Raw genomic sequence first — 17,636 nt, 5'->3', positions numbered from 1 at the left:
TATATGTATGGACATTTCTTGGCAAATTGCACCTTGGGAATCATTGTTCACTTCGACTTCATTTTTTTTAGTCTGGCATCTATTGCCAGTGTTCATTTTTTTAGATGGACTTCTTCCTCCTTTGGACATTTCATACACTAAACACTCGCTTCATCGGTCATAAAAGAGTATATGTAATCATGTATGCTTTGTGGCGCCATATCATAACTTGAGCTTTGCTTGTTTTCTCTGCTGACATTGATGGATGAATGGATTTGTGTGTATATACGTGTGTGTAGGGTGACTCACACTAGCACCGTCCATTGTTTGAGCCAGACAAAAGCAGGCTGCATCTCAGCTGGCCTTGATGACGAAGACAAGGAGGGAGGACAACTCACATGAAGATAACTGGTTACACACTTCAACACACTCTCTCCTACAAACCTAAACTACACAAGCGCCAGCAGACCCCGTCTTATCTCCTTGTGGATGAGTCTCGTATTCTTCAGTCGTCTGATGGCTCACACGCTTTGTGTATGTGTGTGCGAGTGACCTCTCGTCTGCACAGTGTGTGTCTTTCTGCGTTTGATCAGCACACGAGCAAACCGGAGGAGAGTACTGCACAAACTATTCTGTTTGGTCCAAGAGGTACAGAGGCGAGATATTGTGTAAAACAAAGTGGAGTCAAAACGCACAAAAGCATCCCCAGATGTTTTCCTACACTACGCTTTGCTGTGGGAGAAATCAATAACTGTGGGCTACGAAGTGGTTTTAGCTCGCTCTCTTGACCTTTCCATCTCAGCAGCAGCTACTGCACTGTTGTTTATTCTACTCCCCAAAAAACAGATTCTAGCTCAACTATATTTGGATTCAGACATTTTAGTTGCCTCCTCGTGCTGATTCTGAGCCGAATGTAGACTACTTTTGTTCATTAATAGTACCTTTACTACCACCATTTCTTCTTGGCTGCTTCCAAATGAAATTTTGTCACGATTTCCTTCTACAGAGTATGTTCTTTTATTTTTTGGCATGTAATTTTTGTGGAATATTACTAATTCTTAAAAACCATTGTTTTTAAAAATGTGAAACTAGACCTGGCTAAACCAAGTCCAAGGTAATAGACAATGAAATCTGCCAAGGATTTGTCTGTATGGAGTAAAACAAAACGCTTTGTACCAATGTAATGTCTGTCGCTCACACACACTTTCATAAAAGTTTTTTGATTTTTCAACCTAAACGGAAACCGGACAGCTGTATTCCTCCTTCCTGGACTGACAGTGGAGGAAATGATGTCATGACCTTCTCACTTCCTGAATGAACTGTTTCAGTGGCCCTTGTGGTGGAGGACCTGCTGAGTCAGTAAATCAACCAATTACTGGTTTCTTTCTGAATACGCCACCCGAGTCCTTGCGCAGGTGATAGTCATCTTTCGTGTTGACTACCACCAGGCAAAATCAAACCTTTCCACATTCAGTAATACAGTAATATCTGCCTGCTCCTTCACCTCAGTCACTCACACCCGCACCGCTAACATGTTCTGTTTTGGGGTCACACGGCTCAGCACTCTCACTCCTAATATTCAAAAAACAGTCAAGACTGAACTCTTCCACCACTTAAAAAAATATATTTCTATAATCTTCCTATCTGGCAGTCATGAAACTAAAACAGCCAGGGAGTGTGCACTTCTCTTGGACTTAGCTGTTTGCTTGCTTTGTATCTCACTAATACGTTGCTTTGGATAAAAGTGTTAAATGGCTAAATGTAAATACATGTGCATGTTATCATCCTCTGAGAACCATGAATGGCGCAATTCTTTCTGGCAACAGTTGAGATAACACTGCCATCATCTTAGCTCTATAGATGTCAATAAGAGACAGAAATAACTTGATGAGATGCAGATTATTTAGCTTGCTGTAGGAAATGAGTAATCCACTGTTTAATTATACAGTTTCTATGTCCCTCAGAGAAAATTGGCCAGACATTAGTGCTCAAAAAAATAAATAAACAGACCTAGTGACTCAGGGACGTGTTGTTATTTACATTATATTAATAATAGTTTATATGACTGAAGCACTAGGCAGTTCAAGCCAATGAATACATAACAATAACATGCCTGTAATGTTATTTTTGCTGCAGAAATGTGAACTGAACACTTTAATGTATGCCGGTGAGAAGTCGTAAAACAGCTCGTTTTTAGGTGAGGAAATATGACGTCTTTGTTGCTCAGGAGCATGTGTGCCCTTGCAGTGGCCTGGGTGAGAAGTGTGCTGCAGTAGGCTATTCTCACTCCGTTTCTGCCAGCAGAAACACACACACACTGCCAACGTCAACAGATGGATCTTCATACGGGGAAAGGAGGAGAACGAAGGTGAGGAAAAGGAGAAAATCTAAAATGAAGAAACTTTCAACAGAGAAGCTGTAGGAGGAAGAGGTTCACTGGAGAATCATTAGATCATATCATCTCTCTCTTACAAGTATCATCTTGGCTAAATGCTGTAATTCATGAGAAATGGTGTGTGTGTGTGTGTGTCATTTCCTAGCCTGACCAGCCACCCAGAAGTGTGTCTTTCTTTGTGGCTGACAAGCCGGCGTGAGCAAAGCTTCCGCTGTGAGCTGCACTCAGTGACCTATCAGTCAAGCAGAAATCAACACACACACACACACACACACACACACACACACACACACACACACACACACACACACACACACACACACACACACACATCATAATTAGAGCTGGTGATGTGGGTAGAGTCAGCAGAGCCTCTGTTGCTCACTGGAGCAGAAGTAAACACACACAATATTGTACACACATACAGCAGCCGTTGGAGGTCAATGGAAGTGTCCGCAGACAAGCAGTGGGAAGTAACACCTGATGTCTTTGTTGCCCGACTCCCGCCTCGCGACTGTCATTGTGGCAACCTGCTGCGACAGGCACGACCCTGTTGCTAGGCAACCTGAACTTCTGTGACAGTTGGAAAGTTGTGTAGCGAGAGCGAAACTGAAAAAGAAAGAGTAGAAAAGGAAGAAGTACAGACAACTGGACTGATACATTCATGAAAAGCAAGAGGATTCAAAAAAAAGTCCACAAAGGTCTGTTAACAGCCTATCAATGAAAGTGCTGAAACAACATTTTAGCATGAGTCTTCATCAAAACTGCTGCATCTGTCTGTCTCCTACTTCTACTGACCTACTCACCTGCGTGCCAGCAGTCCTTTGATTTGTGAAGTGGCATGCTGCGCAAGGTGTGTTCCCAGTAAACACACATAAAAGAGCTCAGCATATGATCAGACGATCATATGGACTCATTCACAAGGGACTGCTTTGTATGTGAACCTGCAGACACTCACTCTCAGCCACTGCTGGTACTGAATATATATACACACACACAGGCTCTCAGTACACAACACATAAACTGCATACACTTCATCTATACAACCTGGTTAACTCCCCTCATGCTGAACCCTGTATGTAAATGCTGCATTGCATTGAGTGTGTGAGTGTGTGTGCGTTACCCTGGTTTATATCATTTTATAGCATCGTAACAGCTCCGCAGCTCAATCGAAGGAAAATGGCAGCAATACAACTCACGCAGCATTTTTATTTATTCACAGCTATTGCATGTCTTCATCCAAAGATTCAACTGTATATTTGAGCTGCAGCTCATGATGTGGCCTAGTGATTGATCGTTCTATTACTAAATTGATTATTTCAGTCTGTTTAACATCAAAAAGGATGAGAAATGTACAATGAGCCACATGTTCCAAAGTACTAACCTCATCAAAAAAAAAAATCAAAACTAAACCAGGTAAAAACAGTAAAGCATCTCGTGACAAACAGCATCCAAGCATCCAAGAGGCCAAACTGAATTCCGGTTCACAGATCGATTCAGACCTCTAGTTCTTAATTTTTGAGCTACAGTTTGGTTCATACCTGGGATTTTTTTTTGTTTCCACAAAGACAACAGCAACAGACCTGACCGTGTCCACTTTCCAGCGCCATGTCTTACGTCAAAAAAACGATGAGACACAGTGACATCACACATATAATAGCCTACTTTATTGCTAAAGACATAATACTGATGAGAACAGTTAAAAATAACCCTGCCAGAGACTTGACCATCCAACCTTATCGTACCATATACAGCACCTCCCACACCTTTCTGTACAAGTAGATATGAAAACCCTCCACAAAAACTTACAATAGCACTACTTTTAATAAAATATGGCAGTCGTCATTTATGTCTGATACTTGTGGAGCTAAAACAAGTTATTAAATAAGTCAGTATAACCTGATATGAGTAATAATGGCCCAGGATGATTCAGAAGGTTAGGCAGTGTCAGTGCTACACCCCTAAATATAACCGTTAGTTGTCCAAGCTCTATTAGTATTGGCATTGTGTGAACACTTGTGAGGTGTGAGTCAGAGTGATTTTGGCTGGTGAGTGTCATACACCCACATGTCCCAGGCATCACTGTAGTCTGTCTAAATGATGCTGTGATTCAGGGTGTTGTATTTTTATTTATTTTCATTTTTTGAGTGAGTGATCAACTAGTGAAAGTTGAATTATGGTAGCTGAACATCCTTATGTGTATCCCTCCTTTCTGCTGTCTGTTATGCTTTCATTTTGTTGATAGCTACAGTCCATACACACGGCCCACACAAACACAAAGACTGTCACAACTGTCAGATAGCTGTGTGAATATGCCAACTATGTTCTATAAGGACGTAATTTGTTTTAGTGTTTGCTCACTGAACTGTGACTTTGATGGTCATCCTATATACTGTATCACTGTCACTGATCATCTATAATGATCGAGGATAAGAAGAGATTACTGTGCGTCTGTGGGTGGGTTTCCATCCATCTGTTTAATGTAAATTCTCACTTTTAGCATAAAAGAAGCCTGAGTGGAAATTCCGAAAAACACAAAAACATCAAAATATTGGACAAAGGATTTCATGCCGAGGTGGAAAAATTAGTGTGTTAACAATAACGTGCCATGGAAAGAGACTTAGCAACAACAGTAGATCACAACTGACATACAAAAGACACTAATTGTTCACTGCAGCTTTTGCTGCTCCAGCTGTGTGTAGTGATGAGGGAGACTGTAAGGTTCCTCAAATTAACACATGAAACAAACTGAAATGCCATATTTCTATCATGTTTCTACCACCACCTGCTATTTTCGATTCAACAGTTGAAGTTTGACTGGCACTCAACTATATTATCTTGTTGCTTCTACAAATAAAAGACAACTAAAAACTACCAAACCACTTGGCATTAATTTGTCTCTTCCTTTGCCAGTTCACTTGAAAGTTAAAACATTTACAAAACATTTATAGTAGCCAAACAAATCCCTCTTCCTTGGTGAGTAACTATATCTCAAAACTGCCACAGCAAAATGCCTATAGTTAACTATGTTTTGTCATATAAATATTTAACTATAGCAGCTCTACTACAACCACCAACTGCTGTAGCTAACTTCACAACAACAGCATACGTTTGTAAACTATCAAGGTAAGTTCATGTCTGTGGCAAACCAACATGTCCAGCAGAAATTAAACATGATGAATTAATTGTCGTCAACAAAGACAAGGTATACATTTGATTAATTTAACAATAAAATCAGGTCGCTGGTATCAGAACTGAAAAAGTCATTTAGCTTATAGTAACAACACACATTTTCTTTCTTTTTACTTACTCCCCTGCATGTTCTCCCCACCTGCTCTTTCTCTTCCTGTTTCTTTTTTACTTGTACATACCAATGTCATGCCGGCTTGGCAGCTCTAAGCGCACACATACGAGCACAAAAGTCACACACAGGTACAGTAGGCGTCTTTATATGCAGTAACCAAATTGGTGCAGCAGTAAAGCAGCTGTTTGCCGTTTTATTAGCGGTCATCCGTCTGACTGACAAACTGTGTGTGAACAAATGTAAGAATACATCTTTTGTAACATGGCTGACATACAAACTGCTGACAAATCATAAACTATTCAGGCTTTTTACTTTGCATCAAGTTTCTATATTTGGTCGTGTGAAAAGGGAAGAGTGAGATCTACATCACACAGTCACCGGCTTCTTTCTCCTTTTTGTCTCATTTTATGAATTCTTTCTTTTGTTTTACAAAGAAAAACTAAATGTAGCTTTTCTGCTCTCCATGGACAAAGGTGGAGGATACAGATCATTGTAATGTGTCTCTTTTTATCATATTTTCAGCACAAGCACACTTGGTGAGTTTTACTGTTGTAGTGTTAAGATGAAGAAAATAACTGCATATTCTTAACTGCCAAGAAACTTACATCACTGTAAATATGGCAAAGATGGCTCTCGAAACCAATGCTGAAAAATGGGATTTGTAGTGGAGTGTTGAATTTCCATTATAGCACTTTTAAGACTCCCTGAGGTAACGATCTACCGTATATTACAGTACTACTTCATGACAATAATAACATGTTTAATGAGATTAGATACGATACACAGTCTATATGGCCTGGTACTCCTCTTCCAAGAGATATGCTTTTCATTAAATATGTACCTTTGTGACATTGAGCCCCGAGTAAAATGGCAACACAATATATATGATAATTACAATGTGTGAGCTGGGGCATCTTTCACCTCTTAAAAGTCATTCATTATCCATCTCCCGAGGTCTTGTCTCTGTGCATTCGAACAAATGTGTGTGTATGCGTAATGTAATCTGCATGAATCTCCTGTACAGCCATTGAAACACATGTCTCAACCTGGCCTATACCCTACCAAAACTATCCAGTAAAATAGTGTATGTTACAACAGTGGTTATTTGTGCGTTTTTATGGCTATATGTATGACCAGCATGAATTTTTAACCATTGGACTGAGGAAATTTTTACAAAGTGCTGGTTTAAAGAGCAATTTTGGGTTGAAAACCAGGTTTTAGGGTTAGAGTGAAGTTTAGGGTGAGGCAGTTAGTTGTGATTGTTAGGGTTAAGGTAATAAATTAAAAATTTAAACTGTAGATTAGCATGGCCTACGCGACAGTAGGGGGCTAGGGAAAGCATTATGTCAATGAGTGTCCTCACACAAAATTTGTGTGTGTGTGTGTGTGTGTGTGTGTGGGCCTCCATGGCTGCACTTCACACACGAGACCTGCAGACAAAAGACCATTCATTGTCCTATTCAGGCGTTCGTGAGGCCTCTCTTGGAGACACGGGGGCTGATGCTGATTGGTGGCACTGGACACAACAGTAGTGACATTATTTGGTGTCAGCACAACTATGCTATGCTACTTGAAAGAATGACTCTAGGCTGCAGCTGTGAATGGCAAACACACACAGACACACACACACACACACACAGACACACACAGAAAATGGACTTGCATAAATGTAGGATGTGTTTGTGAATCTGTGGCGTGTATATGATACGAACTAGTAGAAACAAACAAATCTCACTGCCATTTGGAAAGACACAATTGTGGTGCTTGTTTCTCTACCCAGGAGCAGTCGGTGTTTTGAGGCATGTCGTCTTGGTAACAGCACATTTCCCTTCTCACTCAAGGTGATCAGCTCAGTTCACACCTCTGTGCACATTTTCACAAACACTCTGTTATTTTTATGACATGCCATGAAGAGCACACACTTTGACTCTCAAGTCATTCACAGCTTTGGTGCGTTTCCGGTGCGTTTCCTGCAGACATGTTCACAAAAAGCTAAAATTCGCCAGTTTAGTTTTCCCCCGACACAAAACAGCGGACTTATTTTGAGTATTTGTAATGCATCCAAGTTAAGATGGACAAAGACACCATGTCAAAGTGTTTAACACAGTACAAACTAATTTGTGAGTGCTTGGAAATGGTCCTTCACTGTAACTCATAATTTCTTTAAAACTATTTGAATACACTACTTAACTATTCACAAATATGAGGAATATCTGAATTTATATCAGGCTTATTGATAAAACAGTCACACAGCGTGACTGATAGTTATGCTGTGCTGGTTCTAATAAGGCATTATTGGACTTGATTGTTCATCATCATTTTTTCCTCTCTCAGACAGAGTGATTAAGTTATTGATTGGTCATTACAGAGCATGACCATTGTGGCTTACATCTCCTCTGGCGAGTATTTTGTCTTCTTTCAATGGCTTCTGTAATGCTATTGATCTAAATTGTTAATAAAACACAAACTGCACTTTAGCACTATGTTTTGGGCATTTGGTGAAATGGTGGTATGGTAAAGGAGGCAAGAAGTCAGAATGAGGATGAAGAAATGGAAATTTTAAAGAAATAAATTATTTCACACTTGATCTCTATGAGTCTGAGAAACAGGAAGACTGAAAGAAAAAGAGTTGCTTACTTTGGTATATGTAGCACTTTAATCCACATTTTCCCCCCAGTATGTATTTAAAGTGCAGTCTAATGTGTGTGGAGAGTGAATGCCTGAGCAGTAATTAAACTCTAGTTTGTCTTAACGCTCACTTCAGAGCCAAGGGAAACACTACAGTGTCAGAACTAACATACAGGTGTAAAAACTTGTTTGGCCTTCTGTTATTACAGCACCACAGGCTTGGCTGATATATCCATGTCAACACAGAAATCCTAAACTGCAACGTAACTAACACAGGCCAAGGTTTATTTGAATGTGCATTAAGAAACCTTTGAAAGTAAGCTCACTGATCAGTGACCTTAAATCAAAGACCATATCCTCTAATAGCAGACACGCAAGCAGGTAATTCTGTGTTGATCTTTGTAACAGGTCCATACTGGTGGTTTTAGCCCATTACCTACAAAATGTGTTTACTTTACACTGCACACGGCCATTTTGAGTTTTCTCTTCGACACCAATTTCTCACTTATCAAGTAGCTACTGGTTTGAAATTTTATTATTTCAACTTTCCAAACTTTAATCGCTTTGTTGTATAGTTAAAGTTGCGTAACCTGGTTGCAATTGGCTTTCTCCTGTATGATGATTTTTTAACTGTCACAAAATCAAGAAAGCCGATTTCCAATTTCCCTAGGTCATATGTATCAAACTCCAGCCCACGAGCTCATTTTATACTATATATTTTTATTTATTTTATTTATTATATTTTTAATATAATATTTTTAATTTTTATTTTTTTTAAATGGCTGGCATTATGAATGCAGATAACACACAAACTACAGATCCCATAATGCAGTGCAACAGCTGCCTTACCAAACGATCGGCTACCTGTGATCATTCCCGCGTCAATTACGTCAGATCAATAAAGTGTCTGTTAATGTATACGACCCTAATTTCAAGTTAAAGACTGCCCCTAACAATGGCAAAGAAAAATTCTGAGAAATTGTTTTCAGATTCTGAAAACAGAGCCTTTAAAAACGATGACGATGAGTATATGTAGATGTAATTAAGGAATATAATCTAAGAAATTGAATGTTTTGATTTGTTATTATTTTATCTTTTACTTAAAAGCACAATTTTATAATTATTTCTTTATTATTTTCTGATGTTTTTTGCAGCATATTTATATTTTGAGTCTGTGTAATTCTGATAGGAGACATTTTTATGGAAAGCAAATTTTAAGTTATTTTAAGTTTATTAATAGGGGAATAATATTGTATCCTGTCTGTTTCAATCTATATTAGTATTCATATTAAAATAGTTGTTAGTAGTTTAGTTGTTAATCCTGTTCCAGTGTGCTTTGAGTTTTGGCCCCATGTGCAATTGAGTTTGACACCCCTGTATAACACCCATTTATACATGTATCTATGTTTCTACTCAGACTTTTATGCATATACTATGTAAATGCAAACAGAGGAAGCAGAGAAGAGTAGATCGATGAAAGGAGACGTCATGACATGGAGTTATTACTCATGGTATTTAAGAACAAGGACTCCTAAATTCTGATCAAACCTGAGACTAACACAAAGTGGCCGGTCCTCTAAATAAGCTGGTTTCCACTGCATAGTTGTTAAATTTAGACATTATGCACTGTCAGCCTGCTCCAACAGATACAACTTTTTTAAAAGTCTGGGAGCAGCATCTATATAGTTAAAGCATGTGAGCCATACTACCAAAATGCTAGAAATCTAATTTCTTACCTGCTGCACATTTACATTGATTTACAGAAAACAGGTAACAACAGAGCAGAGACACACTAGTCTTTAGATTGCAACAGTCTGACGACCCAGCTCAATATTTAAATTCTCTCAGACTGTGAACAATTTTGCCACAGATTGAACAGAAAATGTATCTGCTCTGATACTTTAGTAATCAATTAAAGTACATTTTTAGGCAAAAATCCTAAATATCCAATTGGGAACGTATCACACATCCATTAACTAAACAATTAAGAGTTTACTGTTTTTATCTTTCTACTCAATGTGCACCAAGAAAAGATTTCAAATTTTCTGCCAAACATGAACTTTCCTTTTACAATATTACAACAATACTCTGAAACTTTTGGCAGCAGCTTGTATCTAATACACCCAAATGTAATCATAGACTGCAAAAGCATAAGCATTACCCATCAGACAAGAGTTTGGGAGAAAAAAAAAGTCAGACTAATGGGGGGATCTGTTTAGGATGGTGGTGATGAGCTTAGAGATGCTGCTTTTTGGAGGTTAGGTTTCAGGTAGTTATGAGGTTAAGAAGAGAACAGACGAAGGAGGAGGGGCTGAGGGGAGAGAATATTGAATTTAGGAGAGGTAGAGTGTGCAATGTTAGATTTAGATGAGGAACTTTTTCCCCCTTAATGAGAGAGACAGACATGATGTAGACAGAGGATGCAACTACAAAATCTCAACGTCAGTCGAGCACCGTGTTTTCTACATCTCTTCACATCTCTTCACACCATCACCTTTACAGACACACACAGTTAAAACCAAAGCACTGGCCATACATATGCAAAAAGTCATAGAAGCCTTCCTTGCAACATACTGTGGTCTTTCACATGCATGTGTATGTGTGTGTTTGTGAGCGTGCATGTGCATGTCTGTCTCCTTGCATTATCACCCTCCCTCTGCCCTGAAGCCTTCCTGTTGACAAGGAAAGCAAGGAAAGCAAAAAAACTAGCCATGAAGCAGAAAGTGAGAGACATTCTGGATGAACTGTGAACTTCCTCCACCCGCCCCCATCTTCTCAAACACACACACACGCTCCGTCTCTCCCTCTGCTCTTTGTCCCAGCTCTCTCCTCTATCTCTTTCTCTATTACCATACTTCTCTCCTCCCCCCTCAGTCATTGCCTTTGACCTCAACACCATGATAAAAGCTAACCTTACACGTCAGAGGAAGGTCACTTACACACAGGGAGGTCAAGGAGAGGTTGCATTCGTGGCCTGGGGCTCTGCTTCTGACCCAGAAGACTGTGGGCAATGGTTCCCACTTGACCTCAGGAGGTTATGGATGTTCAGATCCACACATATACAGCTGTATGCCTCCAGTGGCTAAGCTTATGAGAATTTTATATAGTCACTATGCTGAATAAGCCCACAATCATTCATCAGATAATTCAGGTATTCAACCATCAATTTAATTTTTATTGAATTTAGGGCAAGAATGGCAAAAAAAAGCTACAGATTTACATTTATTGTAAATGTGTTCACCATTTTTCATTCACAGCATCTACACACAAATAAAAATGCTAACAGTTTTTAACACCCATGGCAAGTGGGTATCGTTTCAAATATCTTTATATTTTAAAGTAGCTTGTCATGACTATTATATTTCAGATTTTAAAAAATCATCCTTACTTTTCTCTTTGCATAATTTTTCTGAATTATTCTCATTCCCATTTTTTCCTCTTCTCCTGTCTCTAGGGAGTGTGTGAGTGTGTATGTGTGTGCCCAGTGATTGTCTGCCTCCTACAAACTGATCTGTCTTCCTTAGCATAGAGTGACAGGTCCCTGTGTATCTCACAATAGCCAGACAGACAACCCCCCACCCTAACCACCTACCCCCCCAACATGCACACACAGTGTCACACTTACCATACAGCCAGATGGGCTTGTGTCCCCCATCGCCAGACAAATTAAGTTTGGGCCCCCAGATTAATATTCAGGCAAAGCACTGGCTCAATATAATTGAATCATGGTGCCATGAGTGTACAACAGGGGCTACTTTAGATGCAGCCACCATGTGCGCACGCATACATGCAGACACACACCAACATCAGCACTTGGCTGCCAGCTGTGTCTAGTATCCTTTCTGTTGATTGGGGCATGAATACAAAATCACAATTCTCTGTGCACCACACTCTGATTTATAGTGGATTTTACTTTTAAATCTAAATCTAATCTGCCCCTGAAAACCTATCCCAGGTCCGTTGCATACAATATTTCTTAACATTTTTGCATCATCTTGTGGTTTACCAAAGCATGCTAAGTTGGTGCTTCTCTTTGGAGCTAGACTGAGATACTGGCCTAGGCAGATATCATCCATCCATCCATCCATACATCAATGTCCCTGTCCTTTACACAAACACAACTTTTTTTATTTAAAGGATGGCCCTGCTGGCCCTCAATGTGTTACTTCTACCATGAACACTTTGACCAGAAGCAGCACCAACCATATGGTTTGTGTATAACCAGTCTACCAACTGATGCACAGTTATCTCTATCAGTGTGTAAAGTTTTAACCAAAAACTGCTGAATGTATAGTAAACCGTGCTCAGGACTGTCAATGGTCAAAATAATTTAAGGGACTTAATTTGAGTTTCAGTAAGATGTTTTAAGAAATTATTTACAAAAGTGTAAAATATTTTCTCTTACCCATCATTCAAAACAATTTCATTTTTAATACTGTAAAGAACATTGGTAGCTACACATCCAAAACATGTGAGGTTTGAGTTCCACTGCGGACGTTTGTTTCATGTCATATATTCTCTCTCCTACCCCCACAGTATCTGGATGCATCTCTACTGTCAACTATCAAATATAATATAAAAAAAAAAATCTACTGCTCTAGCACAAAGCTGGTGCTATTGCTATACCAAACTACTACTAATTAAAGGAATTATAGTTATCTTATTATGGTTAAAACATTTAATTAATTAATAAACATAAATAAATAATAATTCAATCAATTTGGTTAATAAATCCTCAAATGTTAAAGCCACTTATCTCAGAGTCCAGTTCACATTAGATTAAAGCAGAATTAAATTAATTAATTAATTATACTGTTTGTGGATTGTGTTCTACACTGCAGGTAAGCACCAACAATGTGATAAATAACACATAACTGTAGCACATCTTGTCTCACCTAGCCTACAATCAGGCTTTCATATCTTGGTTTATATGACTGTGAAAAACATGAAATTATATTTCATGTATGGCGTGGGCTGTACGGCCAATTTTTTCTGGCAGGTTACTGCACATTCCCATGTCATCACTGTTGTAGACATTTTAGCGGCAGACACCAGAATTAGTTTATAGCCAATGATCTTGGCAGCATTACATGTGAACAGGCTCCACCGCGTCCTCCCAGACGCCCTGGAGGGAGATCTGAGAGCCGAGCCAAGCATCAGAAACATGCACCCTTCTTCAGTGGTGTATGGTTAAATGGTGAAAATGTATTTTTTGCTGTCTTGTGGCTTAAAATGTTGTGTTAACTCAGTCTTTATTGCTTCCATTCATTTAATTAGACAATGAACCAGCTTGCTGGAAGAACTCCCAATTACAGGACTGAGCATCATTTAATGTCCCTGCATCACAACTGTACTCATGCCACCTCATGTCAAAATAAATAAATAAATAAATAAATAAATAATACAAACTAAAAAATTCCCTTGAACCTATGATGTGTTCCCATATGCTGTTCACATATGCTCTGTATAGTGAGTGTATGCTAAAGGTAAAAAGAATCCAATATGAGTTTCCCTTTGATATGGATTTCTTTTTGATTAAGTATGCTTTTTGAATGAAAGTTTTGAATGAATTGTTTTTCTTACAGATTTTAATAAAAATCATTCTGTGAAACATTCCTAGTTTTCTAACCAACCTCTGAAACTAAATTAAAAGAATTACAGCCAAGAAAACTGTAATTTCTACAAACAATAGTATAGAAACTCAATAGTGGCTCAATGGCTCACATTCTTAAAAGGTGAATGTTTGATTTCATATTTAACTCGGAAGATGAAATGCAATTTTATGCCACCACCTGCTTCAGGGAATCACTAGTGGATTTACAAATACTGCATGCACCTGTCACCCAATCAATCTGGTCAGCTTCATCAGCCACGTTTCAAGCTAAAGACACTCAGAAAAGTAAATTTCTGAAGATAAAAGAAAAATGGTATCTTTATATATTAAACTCTTATTTCCAAACCCACTTCTGGAGATACAAACTACATACCGTTTCTAATAATAGAACAGAGTGCTAGCCTGCTCAGTTAGCTGCTAGACTACCCACTCATCTTATACTCTCACATACAAACACACACTATGCATTTACAGACACACAGACACACACACACCTCCCCAGCCTCTTCTGCTTCCTGTTCTCTTGCAGACTGTCACCCTCACAAGTTGTACTGCAGAAAGAGGAGGTGACATGGACACACCCGCACACCAGCACAACACACACACACACACACACACACACACACACACATTCAATTTCTCACTAAGCTTTTTCTGTCGCTTCCACACCTCCTCCTCCTTTCTGTCTCTCACACTATCTGTCACACTCAGAGTTCAGTTGTGGGTTAGCTGGCACAGTCCCTCGTTACTGGATTTCACGCTGACTATTCATCTGATTTCTACGCTTGTTTCAGTGTTCGTACATTTTGTTAGGGTTTAACACGATGTAACTGGCAAACACCAAATAAATTTCCATTACATACAGATAGCGTGCAGTACATGCCAATTTTTGCCTCTTTCACAGAAAGATTAAGCATAAATACTCTGCACCAGAGAAGTGATAATTATTCTCCATCTTCACCTTTTGGATCATTTCATAGCTCATCTTGACATCTCTTGTGCCAGAATAAGCAGGGAGGACACTGACGACTACTGAAGGTACAAATAAGTGTTGCTTTGGCAACAACACAGCTTTTTCTGCTCCAACTATTTAAACTCCATTTCAGCACAGACACCAGGACATGCTAACCAAAGCTGTCAACAGCTTTACTTAGAAAAGATGCTCCCACATAGAGTTTACATCAATGCTTCCCTTTCTCAATTTAATAGAAATTCTTCAACGATTAGACGCGACTTCATGCACATCACTGTGTGATTAAGGCCACAATGTCAGCGAGTGTGAGTCTGTGCTGTGGTAGAGGGGTATCTGTCATGCACAGATGTTTGTATGCTGTGTGAGACCAATCACCTTCAGTTGATTAAATCCCCACAGTCATCTTATCTATAGGCAGCAGGACAGGTAAGTGCACTCCACTGGCAAATGTTAATTTGACAAATGTGCTGCATATTTTTAAAGTGATGCCCCAATTACACACAGTACTTCCTGTGTGGGTGACTTGTTTATACCATGTGCAATCAGAACCAAACTTAATTTCCCTGCTTCTGTCTACATTAACTGGTTCATCATTCTGCACAGCTTGTAGTTTTTAGAAATTACCAAACCCACAAATTCCCATGAAACCCACATGAAGTATGGGTCTGTCCTGCTTCCCACACTTGCGATTTGAGCACTATGACTGCATGCTTGTGTTGTACCATGCAGTACACTTAACCTACACTTGATGCACACTTCTCCTAATACTGTTTCAAAGCAATGTTCAGAGATAAGTGTATCAATTCACCACTGGTCCTGCTGTTGTTGGTAATAAAGAAGTAACCTGGTTTAAGGACAGACAGTAACCAACTGACATGAATACATGTCAAGCTTATAATTGACCAGACTCAGCCTTAATATTATTACTAATGTCCACACAGTAATACTTAATATCTTCACAGTTTTCACACAATATCAACAATCGAGCCTTCCGAAACCAAAAATCATCACGATACTCGTAATTTGTGTGCAAATGCATTTGTTTTAAATTTAAACCAAATTGACCAGTGTTTAACATTTAACACCGGTAAGTTTAACCAAAAGTCCCGGAAGTCCAGTCACTCGATGTTCAGACTATTACAAAACGCTCTTTCATCATTCTGCAGACAAGTTATTAAATTGAATTAAATATATGAACAGTACAGTACATGCACTCAATATGTTAAATAAGAAAACTTAAAACATCAACATCAACATACAAAAAAAATCCTACCATCTTTAAATGTGGATTTAAAGTTTGTAGTTTTTCTTCATGGAGCTTAAACTGGTTCAGTTGCTTTTAGTACAGAACCTACAAACCTCAATCTGCATCTCCCCTCTGCTGTACAGTTTTATTGTAAGGTTTACCCAATGGTTTAGCTGCCTGCCCACAGTGTTTCTATTCTGATTCATTCTTACTGCTCTCATAGCATTATTTTCAGTTGTCACAGGCAATTGTTTTTAACAAACAGCAACAACCAGAAACGTTGAAGAACATAGAACATTTGGCAGCTAAAGGTCACATATTTCTTAGAAGTTAGCAGAGAGAAAAACAGAGGTAAAAATGTCTACGAATATAGGATTTACATTCATCAGGCGATTATACCCCATGACATCTGGAAGTGTAAATAAGTAATTGATTGCAAACAGCTTAAAATGTGATGGAAAAGTTACAGTAATTTTCATTTCATGTTAGTTATGATGTATTAGCAATAGTGACAAGAGTTCACAAATGTTTTGACATCAATTGCATATGCCTTAAATACACAAACACACACACAAAACACCCTAAAACAACAAGCAGAGATCATGTTGCTCCAATGCCCATAATAGATGTTACACACATCCACATACACAACCTATTATCACAATATCAGTGCCACTAATTACATTCTTCATAATATCACACCTTTATTAACTCATGCCAAAACTAACTAGAGAAAAGGAACCAAGGCCTTGGGATGATGACCTTGCACCATAGTCATCATCCCAGATTCAACTTCTCCCCAAGGCACAGAGCTTTACCGCTGTAATCTATTGTACTTTCCCTGGCCAGATGAGGGTATTAGTAGAATGAATAATGAGGTCAGATGTCCTGTTCTGGACCTGCAAAACCCCTCTAACTTTCCCAGAGTTCAATGCAGACACACACAGGAAATCCTCATGAGATGCAGGCAGAGTATGCTCAAAGATAAAGTGAGGATACATGCAGTTATGTTTTCAGCACCACACAATGGTTAAATATCAATGAAGGAAAGAGAAGAGCTAGATGTCACTGCAAGCCCCTGCAGTCACATTTTTCAATGTCTGAACCACTTAGCGAATGAGAGAGACAGAAAGAGGGGGAGAGAGTGACACACACCACATCTTTCCTACACTAATGCAGCTGGGACAGGGGTAGTTCTGTTGAAAAGCACATGAAGCCCCAAGGCAGCTTTCTGGTCCTTGGTAATCTTCTTCAAATCTCATCCCTAATGCTCACTCACACCCAAACACCCGTCGGAAATGCTCCAAAAAAAGAAAAAGAAAAAGCCAGACTGCCCGCCTGGATGACCGGCTAATTGACTGGGTGAGTGAAATCAATGTTGTGAACTGGATGTGCTTTTCAGCTCTGCTAACAGTACACTGGTTCAGTGAGAGTTCAGCATGCCACAGTATACAGTCTGGGGGATTTATGTGGGGCTCCACTGATAAGACACAGAAT

General features: G+C 39.1%; 1 long non-coding RNA gene across 1 annotated transcript in view; it reads right to left on the bottom strand.

Moving 5' to 3' along the window:
• The window catches only part of LOC113158478, a 42,846-nt gene extending 26,602 nt beyond the window's left edge, over nucleotides 1–16,244 (bottom strand). Inside the window, exons 1-2 of the long non-coding RNA XR_003298571.1 lie at nucleotides 16,167–16,244; nucleotides 2,800–2,983 (exon numbers count right to left, since the gene is read on the bottom strand). This is a non-coding gene — a long non-coding RNA (uncharacterized LOC113158478). The remainder of the gene's footprint in view (nucleotides 1–2,799; nucleotides 2,984–16,166) is intronic.
• Nucleotides 16,245–17,636: the final 1,392 nt, after the last annotated feature.

Source organism: Anabas testudineus, chromosome 12 (genome assembly GCF_900324465.2).
Source record: "Anabas testudineus chromosome 12, fAnaTes1.2, whole genome shotgun sequence".
Lineage (NCBI taxonomy): Eukaryota > Metazoa > Chordata > Actinopteri > Anabantiformes > Anabantidae > Anabas > Anabas testudineus.
This window is presented reverse-complemented; position numbering and strand designations above follow the sequence as displayed.